Source organism: Schistocerca serialis, chromosome 5 (genome assembly GCF_023864345.2).
Source record: "Schistocerca serialis cubense isolate TAMUIC-IGC-003099 chromosome 5, iqSchSeri2.2, whole genome shotgun sequence".
Lineage (NCBI taxonomy): Eukaryota > Metazoa > Arthropoda > Insecta > Orthoptera > Acrididae > Schistocerca > Schistocerca serialis.
The window spans coordinates 500,740,562-500,759,596 of record NC_064642.1 but is presented as its reverse complement, the minus strand read 5'-3'; the positions used below and the strand labels follow the sequence as shown (position 1 = coordinate 500,759,596).

At 43.8% G+C, this 19,035-nt stretch overlaps 1 long non-coding RNA gene across 1 annotated transcript in view; it reads left to right on the top strand.

Annotated features, from left to right (window-relative positions):
* Positions 1-8,161: 8,161 nt before the first annotated feature.
* Positions 8,162-19,035, top strand: part of LOC126481671 (uncharacterized) — a 128,118-nt gene continuing 117,244 nt past the window's right edge. The window contains exon 1 of the long non-coding RNA XR_007587610.1: positions 8,162-8,274. This is a non-coding gene — a long non-coding RNA (uncharacterized LOC126481671). The remainder of the gene's footprint in view (positions 8,275-19,035) is intronic.

Sequence of the window (19,035 nt, the reverse complement as noted above, 5' to 3'; positions counted from 1 at the left end):
AAGAACTTGTTTCCAATTGCCATACAACTTTATAAATCCATATGCTGTCTCAAATATTTAATTGTGCTTAAGGATTACTGAACGACTTATGTGACAAAATTATTGGTCCAATACCTTTTGAAATGTCACTTACTGTAATTAAGTTTAGTTTACAAACGTTAAGGACTGTCTGATCTCTTCTGTACTATCGTGGTGTTACTTTACATCTGGACGGACTGTCATAAAGACCAGTGTCCTCTAGTAGTCTCTAGCGGTACCCATTGTGTATCTTACAACGATTGTACTGTGGAGGGTTGCGACGATGTGCAACACATATATGATATGTTGGTTGCATACATTCAGGTGCAGCCTACACGTTGGAATTCAGGAGTGACCCATTTTATTGGTGTCGACTGTACCTAAACCGATGGAAGTGAATCGTATGTTAAACGTTTTCGAAGATCAAATGGGACAGGGCTCAAAGTCAAGTAATTAAGGCCTGAGTGACCAGGCACTGGGAAGTGTACTGAAGAGGAATGGGAGTTCTGGAAAGGTCGAGTAAAGGTTCGCGACTCACATACTTGCGCCACAGAGACCTGATGAACATTTCTCATTATGCTGAGAAAGGGGAGGTGGGAGTTGTTCAGCAAGTCCGATTTCTTCGTACTCTGAGGACGACGCACGGCCCTCGAAAGGCGGTAACGAGGGGGCGTGGTGCGGCACCGTGCTGCGAGTGTCAAGGCGCAACCGTCGCTGGCGACACGATGACAGGTCGTTACTGCGGGCTCATAATTCTGGGAGCCGCCGAGGCGGGCCGCTGCGGGCGCGGGCGTAACGAGAGCGCCGCAGCCAGCGCTGTACGTCACTTCCGGCTGCCTCTGTTGCCGCGACTCTGGAGATGTGGAGGGCACAGGCTGCTGCATGTCCCGAGCTCACCGCACGCCCAAGTCCTTCCTGCAGACAGACGTCTGCGAGATATTCTTGGAGGGGATCTTCTTGTAATGATACGTTTATTGCATCTGAGTTCGTGTACAATTATAATAACACATGAAGTTAGAAATTTTACCTATTGTGATTAGGACAGCCACTTATTGACCGCGTCCTTTTGCTATAGAGTCCCGTACGGTGAAATAAAATGTCGTTTGGCTAGGGTCTCCCGTCTGGTGGACCGGTCGGTTGGTGGAGTTAAAGCTAGTTAAAGCCACGTCGGCGGCTTCCGTTTCGATGACGATGATATGATGAAGACAACACAAAACGCAGTCTCAGAGCGGAGAAAGTCTCCGACCCAGCTGGGAATCGAACCCGGGTGTCTCGCATGGCATTCTGCCGCGCTGACCAATCAACTATCGAGGCGGAGTTCTGTGTGTTAACATTTACATATTCAATGACACAGCTTACACGCACACATTGCGTTTCTTTCATGATATGACGTGTTGTTGCACGTAAGGTGGCGGAAACCATGGACTGCTATTCCGGTGATCGCGTGTCTCATCTCGAAGGTTTCCCTTGACCATGTTCGGTCAATCCCGTGTTGTCAAATTCTGGAGGAATGTCTTTCCTTTTCTCTGTTCCATGTTTTTAGTAGGCATTCCGAAGCGCTGGTGTTGGGTAGCATCAGGTTTGTCCGTAGGACTTCAGTGAGAAAGGATTCCCTCGCCAGAAGTTATGCGAGTCTGCATCGTGTTGTTTTGGACAGTCCGATAGCTTTCTTTATGTAGGCCCCCTTTACTCTTTTTCGTGTCGTTAGAGTTTTCACTATGGGATGTGGTCCGAAGTTTTCTATGTCGTGCGTTAGCATTGGAGATATTTCGGTTCTGAATATTAACATTGCTGTCCCTAGGTGGAGGGACCTATCGAGGCGGAGTTCTGTGTGTTAACATTTACATATTCAACGACACAGCTTACATGCACACATTGCGTTTCTTTCATCATATGACGTGTTGTTGCACATAAGGTGGTGGAAACCATGGACTGCTATTCTAGTGATCACGTGTCTCATCTCGAAGATTTCCTTTGTCCATGTTCGGTTAATCTTGTGCTGTCAGATTCTGGAGGAATGTCTTCCCTTATCTCCCTTCAATGTTTTTAGTAGGCATTCAGAAGCGCTGGTGTTGGGTAGCATCAGTTTTGTCCGTAGGACTTCAGTGAGAAACGATTCCCTTGCCAGCAGGTATGCGAGTCTTCATCGTGTTGTTTTGGACAGGGCGATCGCTTTCTTTATGTAGGTCGCCTTTACTCTTTCTAGTGTCGTTAGATTTTTCACTGTGCGATGTGGTCCGAAGTTTTCTAGGCCGTGCGTCAGTATTGGAGATATTTTGTTTCTGAATATTGACATTCCTGTCTCTAGGTTGAGGGCCTCATTTAATCTATTTAATGAATATCCGTCATTGCTTTCTCAATTACTTGTTTTGCAAAACATTTTGCACTTCTTTGAATTGTGACCCATAGGTACTTTAAGTGTGGTACGATTTTCAGTTTTCTCTCCCGTATGAAGATCTCAGCCGATGCAGCCGCTCTTCCTCAATTTCTGGGCACCATCATTTCTGTTTCTGCTACATTTGTTCCGAAACTTTGTTCGACGCACCAATCGGCCATATCGTTTATTGTTTCTCATAGATTTGCAATATCCGTTGAGCTTATTATAGTATCGTCTGCATTTGCATTTGAGATCACACCTTTCTTCTGAGGAATGTTTATAATTTCTTCCACTGCAAGGATAAATAACAGAGTAATCAGTGGGTCTCTCTGAAGTACTCCGTCTCTTTCAAGTATCGGCCCTGATCGTAAGAGATTATCTGAGATCCTTATTTTGTTCCATTGCAGTATTGCACTTACGATTTATGTACATATGTTGTTTTAACTTAGCTTTTCCATCATTTTTTTATCACTAGTTTTCTGCTTATATAGTCAAAGGCTTTTGTGAAGTCTACAAATACTACACAAAAATTTCTCTCCCTTCAAGGGCTTAACATACGCTTCTTGTAACGAATCATTTCCTATCCTCGTCTTTGTGCTCATCCTGTTCGCCATGGTGGACTCCACACTGAGTTTCCGATATCCAGGAGAAGGGTGAAAAGACATGATACAACGTGTCGTTAATTGAACACGATGCGCGGTAATGTTTGACATTAACTACGAGTCCACTGCACATAACCAAGTGCAGGTTTTTTCGTCGGCAAACAAAAAGCGAGAATCCAAGCAATACAATAAACCGTAACAAGTGCGCGGTCGTGGCAATGGTTGTCGTCGATGGAGTAGCCAGATGGTAACGTAAGGACATCAAACGTGTGAACTTACAAGTGAGCATGGGGCCTTTTCTCAGTCCGCAGATCATTGGCTATTATTTCGGTAACCCTGCTAAATGAGTTGTGGTCGAGGTTTGCTACATTCATCATTTCTGATTTTATGACTGACAGGTATATATTAGTGAGCAGTGTATTGTTGTGGGACAAAATTGCATTGAAATAGTAATGTCAAAAATTTGGTGTGGTTGACTAAAATTTTAGAACACATTCGAAGTGAATACTATTTATGTAAGAAAATAACTGAACTATGTGTAATGCCAAAACGCTCAATATCAACCATTTTATAAGCACGCAAACTACGCTACTGGACTGTAAAAGTACAGATACTTGTCGAATTTAGTACCAGTGCTACAATGAAAAAAAAATTGGGGGACAAGATCACCGGACGTCCCCGGTAACAGTGCTGTTATTCTGGTGAGACTTTTCGCCAAAGTGACAACTAAGGATTTACGTAATAGGTCCTTTTCAAGGCCACCGTTAAAGAGCAATGTCGATTAACATCGAAGAATTTTCAACAACCAATTGATTTACTATCTGACCTAAGTCAAAAACGTGATGGTGATATTTTCTGCATACGAAAAACCATCCGTGGTACGAACGACTGCGGCTCAAGAGTTGATGGCATGAGACTAGCTATATAAAGACCTCACTCAAAGTATGAAAGTGTAATGTTCTGCAAACCGAGCCTAGTGATTTTCTAACAGATGATGGTGTCATCGAAACCTTCCGTAGAACTCGACACATACACTGTAACTTTTGCCTACAAACCCCCTGCCGTTAAATTTGTTGACCGACCCCCTAGAAATTATCACAATCAGAAAAAAACAGAATCATTTACCGGCGATTTCAACAGCCACCAAATTGATTAGGGCTATACTGCGTGTAAGAACGATGGACTTAAAGCTGAATTTTGGGCAGAGTACTAGCAACTCAAACTCATCCATGGTCCAAAGCAGCCGGAGACTTTCTATTGTTGTCGACGGATGAAGAGTTACAATCCTGATCTCCTTTTTGTCAGCTGTGACATCAGTCAAGTAATAAAGAAGCAGGTTCGTCAGGCGATACACTCTTCACAACACAGGAGATTTGTGTGTACCACACAAAAAGTTTCACATCCTCAAGTCGCACAGTTTAGGTGCAGACTGAACTTCAAAAAGGCGAAGTGTGACGCTTACACCAAAGTGGATGAGGACAAAGTATCGGAAATAGATGCCAATCCAAAGAACTATGATGCATTCATCAAGCTCCTGCTTAAAGTTGCGTGTCAGAGCATCCCAAAGAGCTGCCGAACCAGCTACAAAAGGGGGTTATAAGATGATGATGGACAGATGTATCCCGAATATTATCGTAGCTTTGAAGAAGACCCTCTCTCCGGCGTAGCAAGGGAGTTGGGTGAGACACTAATGCAGAGAAGGCCTGGTCCACAATAAAGAAATTATCCGACGACCCTCACGAACCTGTACGATTTTGTAACGTTGCTGCAAATTAAATCACCTATTAAGTTTTACTTAATGGCAAGCGCAGCAGGAAGCGTCTGAAGACTACTAATAACGTAATACGCGATGTAAAGTCAGAAACTGACAGCATTAGTCACCTTATCACAGTGTAAGAATTCACTAAAAGTATCCGACGTCTGGAAGATGGCAAAGCTGTTGGTGTAGACATATAGAACTGCTACAACACCTTGGCAAAAGAGGTACAAACTAGCTCCGCCAAGTGTTCAACAACAGCCTGGGAACGTCCAACATTCCGAAGCTCTGGAGACAAGCTCATGTTGTCGCTCTGATCTAGCCCGGCAAGTCACCAGACGATCCGAAAAATTTTCTGACAATACCTATAATCTGCCAACCTTTCATGCTATCTAGACGAGTTTTTCTAGCCCTGCTCACCCCACTTATGGAAGATAAACTCAGAGCAGAAGCTGGCTTCCAACATGGGCGGTCTTGTATAGGGCAGGTATAGAATCTTACTCAATATATCGAGGACGGTTTCGAGATAGATCTTGTCATCAATGTTGCGTTTGGTGACCCGAGTGCGGCCTACGACACGGTAAGCAACAGGAAAAGTCTCCCAAAGGTGTACAACACAACCATAGATTACGGCTTTTGAAGATCACTGCAGAGCTGCTCATAAGCAGAAGATTCTATGTTAGTATTAAAAACACCAAAAATCAGTGGCGCAAAATAAAAACTGGCCTTCCTCGAGGAAGTGTTCCTGCTCCCCCTCTGTTCAACTTGTGCACCAACGACCAAGCACGTAACAAGGCTTGCACCTCATTTATTTATACCGACTAAGTGGCTCTCTCTACCCAGCATAAATTTGAAGGTGTTGGAAGCCAAGTTTCGTCTGCTCTTGTCGACATGGGAAAGTATTTACAACTGTCTGAATGGCGTTGCTATGAATTTGGAAAATGCAGCCAACTGTTGGGAATAATGCCTGTGTTACTGAGTGAACTGTTTCCATACGCCTTTCCAGCTGCCTTCTCTTCCAGTGTGGTTGTAGGAACTCGATTTAACGCCAAATTCCATTATAAACTTCCATAAGTGTTCACAGTTTGATGAAGACTGACTGAATTGAACGCCTTCCCTGTTGTTATGCGGACCTAAAGATATCCTACGATGTTGTTGTTTGTTGTGGTCTTCAGTCCTGAGACTGGTTTGATGCAGCTCTCCATGCTACTCTATTTTATGCAAGCTTCTTCATCTCCCAGTACTTGCTGCAACCTACATCCTTCTGAACCTGCTTAGTGTATTCATCGCTTGGTCTCCCTCTACGATTTTTACCCTCCACGCTGCCCTCCAATGCTAAATTTGTGATCCCGTGATGCCTCAGAACATGTCCTACCAACCGGTCCCTCCTTCTTGTCAACTTGTGCCACAAACTCCTCTTCTTCCCAATTCTATTCAATACCTCCTCATTAGTTATGTGATCTACCCAGCTAATCTTCAGCATTCTTCTGTGGCACCACATTTCGAAAGCTTCTATTCTCTTCTTGTCCAAACTATTTATCGTCCATGTTTCACTTCCATACATGGCTACACTCCATGCAAATACTTTCAGAAACGACTTCCTGACACCTAAGCCTATACTCGATGTTAACAAATTTCTCTTCTTCAGAAACGCTTTCCTTGCGATTGCCAGTCTACATTTTATATCGTCTCTAATTCGGCCATCATCAGTTATTTTGCTACCCAAATAGCAAAACTCCTTTACTACTTTAAGTGTCTCATTTCCTAATCTAATTCCCTCAGCATCACCCAACTTAATTCGACTACATTCCATTATCCTCGTTTTGCTTTTGTTGATGTTCATCTTACATCCGCCTTTCAGGACACTGTCCATTCCGTTCAACTGCTCTTCCTTTGCTGTCTCTGATAGAATTACAATGTCATCAGCGAACCTCAAAGTTTTTATTTCTTCTCCATGGATTTTAATACCTACTCCGAATTTTTCTTTTGTTTACCTTACTGCTTGCTCAATATACAGACTGAATAACATCGGGGAGAGGCTACAACCCTGTCTCACTCCCTTCCCAACCACTGCTTCCCTTTCATGCTCCTCGACTCTTGTAACTGCCATCTGGTTTCTGTACAAATTGTAAATAGCCTTTCGCTCCCTGTATTTTACCCCTGCCACCTTTAGAATTTGAAAGAGAGTATTCCAGTCAACATTGTCAAAAGCTTTCTCTAAGTCTACAAATGCTAGAAACGTAGGTTTGCCTTTCCTTAATCTTTCTTCTAAGATAAGTCGTAAGGTCAGTATTGCCTCACGTGTTCCAACATTTCTACGGAATCCAAACTGATCTTCCCCCAGGTTGGCTTCTACCAGTATCCTACGATAGGTCACAGGGATAACACGACACGCCTGTCGATACTATACATTCCAGTTGATCCGTAGACAAGGTGAGTATTCGAAGTCTGCAGTCAAGTTGTTGGATTCCTTGCACCACTTTAACATTTCCTTTTATTTCTGCACTGTGTTATGTAGATGCATATTAAACGATTGGCCCATCATAGACTGACACATCAGTCACTGTTGTCACACTTAACTTCTTGCACTTAACGATCCAAAATTTTCCGTGATCTTTATGAGTCTGTCATGAGTCTTGGTACAGTTGCTCATTATATGCCAACTGCATTTGGGATTGTGGAAGGAAGTCTGGAGTGACGTTTCGAAACGAACAATCACAGCATTTCAAACTTTGCATGTACCAACAATTTTCCCTCGTTTGATGCCTATTGCAACATGCTAATATGTCAGCACAGTACAATTACTGGTAGTTCAAAACACTTGGGTAGTAGTACGAACAAAAAACAGATGGTGGTGAGCTACATGTAAGTCACAAGAGAAGCTAAAGAAATCAGGTGGTCACAGCCGTTTGTTCGTATCTCTTCTAGTCCTTGTGTTTCTTGGTGATTTTCGTAGTTGGGCAATCTTAGTTCATGCCGGTAACGTCATTTAACACTATGGTTACGTCTTCTAAAAAGTCGCTTGCTTGCGTGCTTCTGAAATGTAATCTAATCTCAGGAACTGCCGTAAGGGTTCTGATCAGGTTTTGACCAACAGGTATACTGATTCACGAGGAAGGTTTCCGTATATAATTTATGAACATTTTACACAGATAGTTTGAATTATGATGAATTAAAGTTAAGAAGTGAAAACGATGCCGTTGCCATCTGGCGAACAGTCGCCATAACTCGAGAGAGCAGCAGTGCCTCGAAAACGCAGCAAGCGCTACCAGATATTTTTGTGGCGTGATAGTCTAGTTCACGCCCGCTTCGCAAGATAGGCGAGTAGGTCTTGTCAGTTTCCGTCTCTATCGTAATGCTGCGAGAGCTTCCTCGTTTTTTGTCTTTAGTGTCGTGTGAGTCCTAGTGTGTGTCGCCTAGTTGTTCATATCTTAGCGTTTCGTGATTGTGATTCAGTTTTGACGCAGCATTGTCTTGTACCGTGATGTCGTCCATGGCTTCCAGGAACACTTCACGTACAGGTACCATCAGTTTTAAATTTGATAAGTCCACGTGACACGTGCAGCTAAGTTAGCTAGATATTCATGATTGGCTTGTAGACACAATCATGATAACTTCAGAACAGGTTCACATTTCTTACTTCGAATCTGAATGCTATGTGTTTTACGAGTATGTCAAGTTTCTAGATCCGCTTCAGGTGGACAGGATTATTTTGTGGCGCGGACAACAGGTTCTCGTCACTCATCGTGATAGTTCTAATACTATGATTGTTTTGACGGACGCATGTTAACGAATGTTAAAGTATTTAACCGACCGCCCGAAGTTGATGACAGTTTCCTCAAATCGTCTTGCTCCGTCTGGGTTCAAATGCTTCAAATGGCTCTGAACACTATGGGACTTAACTTCTGAGGTCATCAGTCCGCTGGAACTTAGAACTACTTAAACCTAACTAACCTAAGGACATTAAACACATACATGCCCGAGGCAGGATTCGAACCTGTGACCGTAGCGGTCGCGCGGTTCCAGACTGTAGCGCCTAGAACCACTCGGCACTCCGGCGCGCGCTCCGTATGGGAACATACGGAGTATGCGACGGGTATGTTGGTCCGCGCATCATCGTTTACAAGTTTAGAGTGGTGTTCGATCCATGGACATGGTGCTCAAATCGATTATATCCTCTCATTTGGAGGTGTGTGGTTATTGGGCACATAAAATTCACGCACGACCAGAAGGGACTTGTTTGATATATAATTAGAGCGGACACCTCCTCACAAATAGCCAGCGTAGTGTCACGGTCTTATAATCCACTTAGGAACATCGTTAAAGGCAAACTTTAGCAGTCATGGTTCCCCAAGTGGCAGGCATTATACTTAACTAAGTTTCTGAAGGGCAACGCGAGCCATTGCTTGATGGTCCTAGTGCACTTTCACCGTTACACTCGTATAGGGACTTCGCCACTGCAGCTTCCGCGCCGTCGCCGCCTCCATTTCAAAACAAGCGTAGACAGACACAAGATGATTAGGAGTCAGATGATTCCTCACCCCTTCTCCGCTCTGCTGAAAATATTCCAGTGGAGGAAGCCTCTTCCCCTCCGAGTTCAGACCAGATAATAACGAGTCAGCTGCTGTTCAAGATTCTAAAGCGTCCAATCCCACCTCTGACGTGTCTTCCGAGACGAAACCGCCTCTTCGGAGTCACCTGAGCATGGACCTGTTCCGGAGCTCCGTACTATATCGAAGGACATGCCGGGCATTCCTGAATCTTTTGAGCTGCTGGATGGGGAAAGTATGCTGCACGCCGCTCCTGATCAGAACCAGATCGGCACAAGTGCGTCAATGGGACACATGGTGACGGTAAAAGACATTCTGTCAGTTTTAGTTTCCTTTGAATCTCATGAGCCGTACCTCCCACTTGTGGAGGAGTGGGGTGTGTCCTCTGCATCTGATACTGAATTTCCGCAGGATCCCCCATACTTCAGTTGCCTTCCCGCAAATCCGCAACAAACAGCGGTTCCAAACTGAGCGTTAAGTATCGGCAAAAAAACAATCTGAAAGAGGATGGAAGAGAGGGATCCAACTCTTGACATTCAGATTTATCCGTTGATTCTGCCATGGACTGTGAAACACGGATTTCAAAGTCACTTGCAAGTAATCAGTTTAATTGTTTTGGGAATAACTAGATGGCTGTATCTTTCTTACTTCCGAGCTTAGACTTGCGGTGCTGCGGCAATTTATTTACGATTCAAGTGCAGACGTGATATTTTTGAAAGAAGTGTTATTTGATCGTTTTTCTATTTCTGGCTGTTACACTTTCTTTATTTGTCTTCTACCAGCCAGTCTGACTCCCCTCCGAATGTTGGCCGGATCAACTCTAAATTTCGGCATATACGTGAAGTTTATATAATAATACGTATTCTGGGAGCCGAAATTTGATCAGTGAAACATCTTACCATCAGTTTTTTACTTTCTCGTTCGGCAGTGCAACCGTCCCTCTCTCCCCTGAAATGGCCGCGCAGTTGATACCCTGGAAAACCGCTTGGTTTTACGTTAGTTTTCCTATCCCCCCGATGGAACTAGCCTCATCGTGGTATAGGGTCATTCACAATCTAAGGCCGAACAACGAACGTCGCATTGGTCTTAGACTGAGTGGTATCTGCGACACGTGTCATCGACCTCATACATTAGCACACGGCCTTGCCTTTTGCGGACGAGACCAATGGCACTGGATTCGCCGACGACTAACATTCCTGGCCTGATTACCTGAAGCTGCGTTCAAGGTTGAACTTTTTGTGTGCCGGAAGTAATTAGATCGTATGATTCCTCGGGCACTACGCCCACTAGATAGTCGGGTGTGACATCGATCGCGATCCCCGTGTTTTTCGCCAGTATATGGTGAACGCTAATGGGAAGTGGCAGAGGTTTCCACGTTATCGTGCTTTATTTTCAAATAAAAGTATGTTGCACCTTGTCTTTAATCGCCAAGGCATAGAATAGCTTTACTTGTTTTGTCCCTTTTTCTGGAGCCTTGTCTCACTGTGTTCTCCCTAGACAGAAACTTAGTTTTCTTTTGAGTCCCGCAATTGTGCAATTTCTATGTCCCAAGTTTTATTTTCATAAAGAATAAAAAATGAAGAAAATAAACATACCACCAACAAAAAACAAAATAACAGCCAACCTAGTACCATGTCCACTTGAGGGACTAACACAGCGACAGGTGGGGGCAGGCGGAGGCATCGTGCCCAGCTCTTGGGATTCTTTGACCCCCGCCCATGTCATCGCCACCCAGCCTGAAGCTGGCTGTTGCCATTCTTTCCTCTACTGTAGCGCAATAACAACACAAAAACAAGAAAATATGAGAGAGTCATAGTGGAAAAAAAAGAGGTATAGTTTTGTGGCAGGAAGTCGAAGCATGACAGGAAGTCCAAACGGTATGAGACCAACTCCTAGCTGGGTCACTTTCTTTCACTTTGTCTTTTAACCAAGCATTCACCTCTAAGTAACGTGGAGATACGAATTTCAAAATATGACGTAAATTTCTGCTTCCCTGAGATTACCAAACTCAATTCGCTCTCTTAATTCACCGCAAATTCTTCGAACAATGTGCAGTGAGTTATTGAACTTAAGTGTATCGCAATAGATATGACAACGAAAAGATAACCACGTCATCTTCAAGCTGTGAGTCATCATCAAGCTGTGATGTAAGACTTACAATTTCAAATCAACAAATATTTTTAACGAGTTGTATCGCTGGAATCGTTCCAGAGCAATTACATTGAGAGCATTGCGAAAAAAACATGTGTATCCAAAATAGGCGGTGATTTATTTCTTATGCTACAAGTAAAACGTTTTCGGCAAAAACTACTTCAGCAAATATGTTTCGTTTACATACATTACGTTCTTTAGAATCAAACCTGGATGTGGAGGCGATTCTTTTGGTGGCAGAGCGGAGAAGTTTTCAATCAAGAGTACACAGAACAGCATTACGGCAATGAGCCTCAACAATGCATCACAGTGCGTACTAAGCTTCACAGGAGTAGTGCTGTAACACGAACTAAACATGTACATCATTTGTTTTTTCGTATCTTTTATTTTATTTGTGCCACTTTAGCCAGCTTCTGATACATATTGAATCACTCAGACACATATACCCCCCATGATTCGCATACAGTATTTGCACTGGTTGTAACATATCTCTTACGTCACGATGTGCTCCCATCATTGCCGTGAGATGTCACTCCAAACGTCAATTCAGTATCTAACTTACATGCTGTCTTTCTTGCTTTTTCGGCCTCTTTTTTCCGCACTTGCAGATATACAAGTTGTATAGGTTAATTACTACATTATTTGAAACTGCAAAGAAAGTCTTATTAATATCAGACACGTTTCGTTTTATTCTAAAGCATCTTCAGTGGTCACTGCAACAATTTCTTTTTCTCTCTTACAATTCTGTTTACTAGAATCATGAATAATTCGCGTGATTCATATACTACTATAAACAGTTCTGGTTCTAGTCTTTACTCATGGTTTCTTGTCGTTGTTTACTCAGTTTTTCTGCTCTTTCATGTGTATGTGCTGGGGTTTCACCACACACATGTGCATGGAAGAACAGGAACAACTAAAGAAACAAACAAAGTCACTAACGGTAAGAATTAAAACTGTTTATAGTAGTAAGTACAGCATGTGAACTGTTCGTAGCGACTCACACAGTGCAAACACTGACCCAACTCCGCGAACTGTCGTATCCCGCAAACGTTATGCTTGTAATCGCACGAAACGTTTACCTGCCTTGGACCTACGTCCAGTCGACAAAAGTAACCACGTTTCACTATTGCCATAAGGGACTTGCAAGGCAGTGGACTCCTATCTTGTTGTCGGATATAAGACGAAGGTGAGAGGGAATGGTACATTCTAATCACAACAGGCGTATTAGTAGAAAGTCTGAAGCGAGAAGGAAGAACACTTGGGCCAAATTCTGTGATCAGTTAGCGGATATCAAATATAAATATATAACAATACGTAACATGTACTGCATAGAGAATCATACTGGGTTAGAGATGGGAGTCCAACTTCCGCGATCAGTATCAATTACCGGATACAAATGCGTGCAGTTTTAGTCTGTTATGGCTATCGTATGAAATAATACAGAATTCACTATTTACGGTTTCAATAGCATAGAATCTCAGCCAGAATCTAGCCAACGTACCTCAACGACTCGCCGGTTCTCTTGATGCCCACTAGTAGATAATTGTTGCCCATAACAGTTGTGGCTACGTAAAGAATGATGTCTGGAGATGCTCCGTAATTTGCCTGATTCCATAGGCTCTAACCCAGCTTAATTGTTAAAGGTTATTCTACCAACTACTGATAATTCAAGTGACCGTAATGGATACTCAGACCACTCGCCTATCTTTTAATTCGGGTATGCCCTTTTTCACACGTCGGATGATGCAGGACCTGTAAGTGTGACGTGAACAGTCTAATGACTCTCTAAGGTCCACAAAAATCGATTCTCGTCCGTCTTCTAATGAACGTTCTATGAGCTACGGCCTGTGACAAAGTGACTCTTTCCTCGTCATGCTGTCCTTCACTTGTCACATGTGAATCAACAACACGCTTCTTGTCTGTTGCGAGTAAATGCGTCACGTGTTACCCTGTATTCAATAACCCGTTGCTTATCTGTCGCGAGTAGCCGCCTGATATTTGCTGAGTTGAAGAAATTTATATGCGTTAAAATTCTACGCGAAACATACACTCCTGGAAATGGAAAAAAGAACACATTGACACCGGTGTGTCAGACCCACCATACTTGCTCCGGACACTGCGAGAGGGCTGTACAAGCAATGATCACACGCACGGCACAGCGGACACACCAGGAACCGCGGTGTTGGCCGTCGAATGGCGCTAGCTGCGCAGCATTTGTGCACCGCCGCCGTCAGTGTCAGCCAGTTTGCCGTGGCATACGGAGCTCCATCGCAATCTTTAACACTGGTAGCATGCCGCGACAGCGTGGACGTGAACCGTATGTGCAGTTGACGGACTTTGAGCGAGGGCGTATAGTGGGCATGCGGGAGGCCGGGTGGACGTACCGCCGAATTGCTCAACACGTGGGGCGTGAGGTCTCCACAGTACATCGATGTTGTCGCCAGTGGTCGGCGGAAGGTGCACGTGCCCGTCGACCTGGGACCGGACCGCAGCGACGCACGGATGCACGCCAAGACCGTAGGATCCTACGCAGTGCCGTAGGGGACCGCACCGCCACTTCCCAGCAAATTAGGGACACTGTTGCTCCTGGGGTATCGGCGAGGACCATTTGCAACCGTCTCCATGAAGCTGGGCTACGGTCCCGCACACCGTTAGGCCGTCTTCCTCTCACGCCCCAACATCGTGCAGCCCGCCTCCAGTGGTGTAGCGACAGGCGTGAATGGAGGGACGAATGGAGACGTGTCGTCTTCAGCGATGAGAGTCGCTTCTGCCTTGGTGCCAATGATGGTCGTATGGGTGTTTGGCGCCGTGCAGGTGAGCGCCACAATCAGGACTGCATACGACCGAGGCACACAGGGCCAACACCCAGCATCATGGTGTGGGGAGCGATCTCCTACACTGGCCGTACACCACTGGTGATCGTCGAGGGGACACTGAATAGTGCACAGTACATCCAAACCGTCATCGAACCCATCGTTCTACCATTCCTAGACCGGCAAGGGAACTTGCTGTTCCAACAGGACAATGCACGTCCGCATGTATCCCGTGCCACCCAACGTGCTCTAGAAGGTGTAAGTCAACTACCCTGGCCAGCAAGATCTCCGGATCTGTCCCCCATTGAGCATGTTTGGGACTGGATGAAGCGTCGTCTCACGCGGTCTGCACGTCCAGCACGAACGCTGGTGCAACTGAGGCGCCAGGTGGAAATGGCATGGCAAGCCATTCCACAGGACTACATCCAGCATCTCTACGATCGTCTCCATGGGAGAATAGCAGCCTGCATTGCTGCGAAAGGTGGATATACACTGTACTAGTGCCGACATTGTGCATGCTCTGTTGCCTGTGTCTATGTGCCTGTGGTTCTGTCAGTGTGATCATGTGATGTATCTGACCCCAGGAATGTGTCAATAAAGTTTCCCCTTCATGGGACAATGAATTCACGGTGTTCTTATTTCAATTTCCAGGAGTGTATTAGTAGAAGGCTACATTCCTATATTCGAAGTCACTTTGCGTACATACGACTCAACATCTGTCTGAGAATGGGCGTCATTGTGTGTTCTCTTGAAGTATGAATGCGCGAGTTACCTCTGAGTGAACAACTCGTTTTCCAGATGTGACTCCCAAGCTCGTGTACATAGCAGCCCTCTGAAGAGCAGCTCGCCGGCACTTGCTGCCGCGTCGATCTGCCCGCTTTCATCCTGACTCAAGACTTTTCTTCTAGACTGTGTGGTAATCGTACTTATTCTTCAGTTATCTTCGTAGCCAAGATCGTTAAGGCGCTGTAATGCCTTGATTGTGGGTCTATGGTCGTGGTAGTGGATCAAATAATCATCACATATATTGAAAGATTTATGTTAATAGTGGAAAGTAATTGTTTCGAGTTGCGTGTGACTAAACGATCTCCAACCTGAACACAAACAGGATCCACTACACAAACTGAACTCGTAACACTAATGCAATAAAGACATAAGCGCAATGGAATATATAGTCCTGCTTAAAGAAAAAATAGTTGATGATCATGGCCCATCAGTAACGACTATGGCTAAAACCATGAAGTATATTCCACCATTCTTTAACAAAAATAAATACTGGATAACACGTCCGACTGCTTGAAACTATCCACTTTTTCGGTTTTGTTTGTTCCATATGGTTCAAATGGCTCTGAGCACTATGGGACTTAACATCTGAGGTCATCAGTTCCCTAGAACTTAGAACTACTTAAACCTAAGGACATCACAGACATCCATGCACGTGGCAGGATTCGAACCTGCGACCGTAGCGGTCACGCGGTTCCAGACTGAAGCGCCTAGAACCGCATTGCAACACCGGCCGGCGTTTGTTCCATACCTCACCATTATTGAAATTTTGTAAACTCATGTGTAACAAGAAGATAATGTTCCACTTACTTAAAATACTGCTGTTAGTGCGCCGTCTGCTGGAGCATTAGACAAAGAAAAGACCTGGTGGATAATATTTTCCAGTGAGTGGTCATACTTTGGCAAAGCTCTTTCCAGGAAACATGTGACACACACCTGAGCAAAAACTCAGCGACAAAGGGAAGTCTCATAGTCGAAATAAAGTTTCCATAATAAACTTACTTCTGAAATTCCGTGCAAATAATGTAAACAGAAAATTACGTGAGTGACAGCTAAACCAAATCCAGAGTCACAACGAATCATGATTAATACTGAAACACATGTATCAAAATTTTTCATTCCCCCGAATTACACACTAATAACGTGTTTAGAATGAAATCCTCCACTGCAGTAGAAACATTCAATAGGTACGCACGAAGAATAGACAGTTACCGCATCAAATTGAAGTGCTAGCAACGCACGTAAATTAGCTAAATGAAAATTGTTCAGAGTCCACTGAAAGCAACAAGAAGTATTTACACATTCTGACAGATCATTCTTTTCCCGTCGACATTACATTTCTCTAGGCCTTGTTGCACATAAGCTGGTGAACCAAAGGACTTGTTAGATTGCTCATAATGACCAAGTGGTACTTATTATTCCCAAATACAAAAACATGTACTTTCCGACATGTCACAAATTCACAGAACATTCCACATGAAAGACTCCGTAGACATTAAAAGGAAGGTCAGCGTTGGCCGTAATATTGATGTTTCATTGATAGCAAAATCGATTTTCAATCACATAGTGATCATCTTCAGTGCTGGAAGTTAAAAATTTCACGTAGCGATCAGTGAATAAAAACAACAAACCACAAATACACCTGAGTATAAACCAACTGTTGGAAAGAACATACTGATGTGTTGGTAAATGTGCCAACACCTTGTAGATAAAGTAGGCCGAAATGCACGCTATCTAACGCAGACGGGCGTGAATTCTGGAACAGGATAAGTAGTGAATTCTCATAAGAAAAGTATGCAGCTCCTCGAATACTTATCTTTTATTCTTTGATGTGAATACAGCATTCTTGATGAGACATTTCATATGATAACTATCAAACTATGGAAGGCTAATGGCGCCTTGCTAGGTCGTAGCCATGGACTTAGCTGAAGGCTATTCTAACTGTCTCTCGGCAAATGAGAGAAAGGCTTCGTCAGTGTAGTCGCTAGCAAAGTCGTCGTACAACTGGGGCGAGTGCTATATCGTATCTCGAGACCTGCCTTGTGGTGGCGCTCGGTCTGCGATCACACAGTGGCGACACGCGGGTCCGACATGTACTAAATGGACCGCGGCCGATTTAAGCTACCACCTAGCAAGTGTGGTGTCTGGCGGTGACACCATACATACCTGTGTACAAATTAAACTCAAACACTGGTATCAAGTTATCAGCAATCAAAACGGAGAAGCGATCACAATAACTGAAGCCGCTGTTTACATTCACCTACACAGCAGACTTCGGTGTGGCAGGGTCTTGGAATGCCCTCTATGTGGCGTGTGTCACCTGAAGACTTCACAATTCTTTATTTTCCAAGAGATTACCACAAAATACCAAAGTGCACTTGCAAATCATTAATTGAATATTTCAATTTTAAAACTGTACATTAAAAAACGCATACCAAAAAAGACAGGGGGGAAATGCACATCTTGCCAACATACTCTGGCGTGTTATTTTCAAACAACTTAAAAAACGTGTCAGAATAAAAATCAACAGGTGAAGTTATATGGTGTCAGATTACAGGACTAGAAAAGAAGAAGAATATACAAATAACATGACAACAAATATAACAGAATTTGTTGTAATACAGTAACTGACATCTGGCGTAGGGAGTCAGAGATATAAAGTTCTTAATTTACGTAAAATATTACATTGAAACCAAAAAGTCAAATACATAAATGTAATTATACGATGTATGTCATAATATAGCAGGTCAATATGCCATGAAACTCATTGCGTGTTATAAATTTTTTAAGGGTGCAGTTTAACAATTTTTTATCGTATTTATCGACTCTATGGAATCGCCAATCCGTAGACATTTTCGGAACACATGGAAGCATAAAAATTATTAAAGCTTAGGCATCTTGAAAAGAATTAGCGTGGCTCGGAATCTGACACTCCGTTGGGAGGCCGTCCTGTCAGACTTCCCTTGCGCTCGTGCCTCGTGGTTTTGTCAGCAAAAGGAATTCTTACGCACTCCCAAGTTAACCTGCAACCCGGATATTGTCACTGAAAGTATTGTATCCTGCCTACTCGTCAAATATAGTGTGCCTAGGAAACCCGCTTCTCGGATCGCTAGATAGCAATTCAAGTAAATCCTTTAAAAAGTTTTATTACAAAAAACCAATGGCAATACTTAGCTTTGAGAAATACAGACGTCTCGCAAGCAAAGGGCAACATGCAGTATAATCAGTGTCGTTCAGTATAACGATACCAATACAAGTGAAGTAATACAATGGGTGCTTCTATACATGTCGCTGGTTTTGTCAGTTCTGTAGCACTGGCCGCGACCACTCGGGAGCGGCGCTTATAATCTCTTCGCCTAAAAGCCCATCGGGTCGTCGTCCTAGAGAGGGGTCGGCCAGTGTGCTATTGGCTAATGTCTTCTTCACAGCCGTCTCTGCTCTAACGTTCCCGACTGGCTTTTCGGCGCTCCATCTTACGCCAGAAAAGAACGTGGCCAATATCGTTGTAATAGATTAATGAGGTGAGCGGTTATTTAACGCCTTCACAGACTGCTTCCCAAATCATTGTGGGCTGTGTAACAGCGTTCTGTTTGCTGTATGTTCAACGTTCCCGTGTAGCGCACTTCGTCTCAAATACCATTAAACACTACTGCATTGTTTCAGCGAAATATTTCTTCCTCTTTCATCTGGGAAAGTTCTTTTACACTTGTTGCTACGTCCTCGTCGTATACCTGGCTCTCCCACGGTACCTGCAACTGTGGTGAGGCAGGCAGTTTTACTGTGAAGGTAACGTAAGCGATACCCCTGACAGGCATTTACAGTTAAATTAGTGGACATTTCAGACGACCTAGTCATTAAGATAGAAACAGCATAAATTACGGACAGATATATATATGTTGGACTACGGAGTTAGTGGCTATTATTGGAAAGAGCAGCAGTGATATTGAACTGGTATAATTATGACTATGAACATGTGACGCCTGTG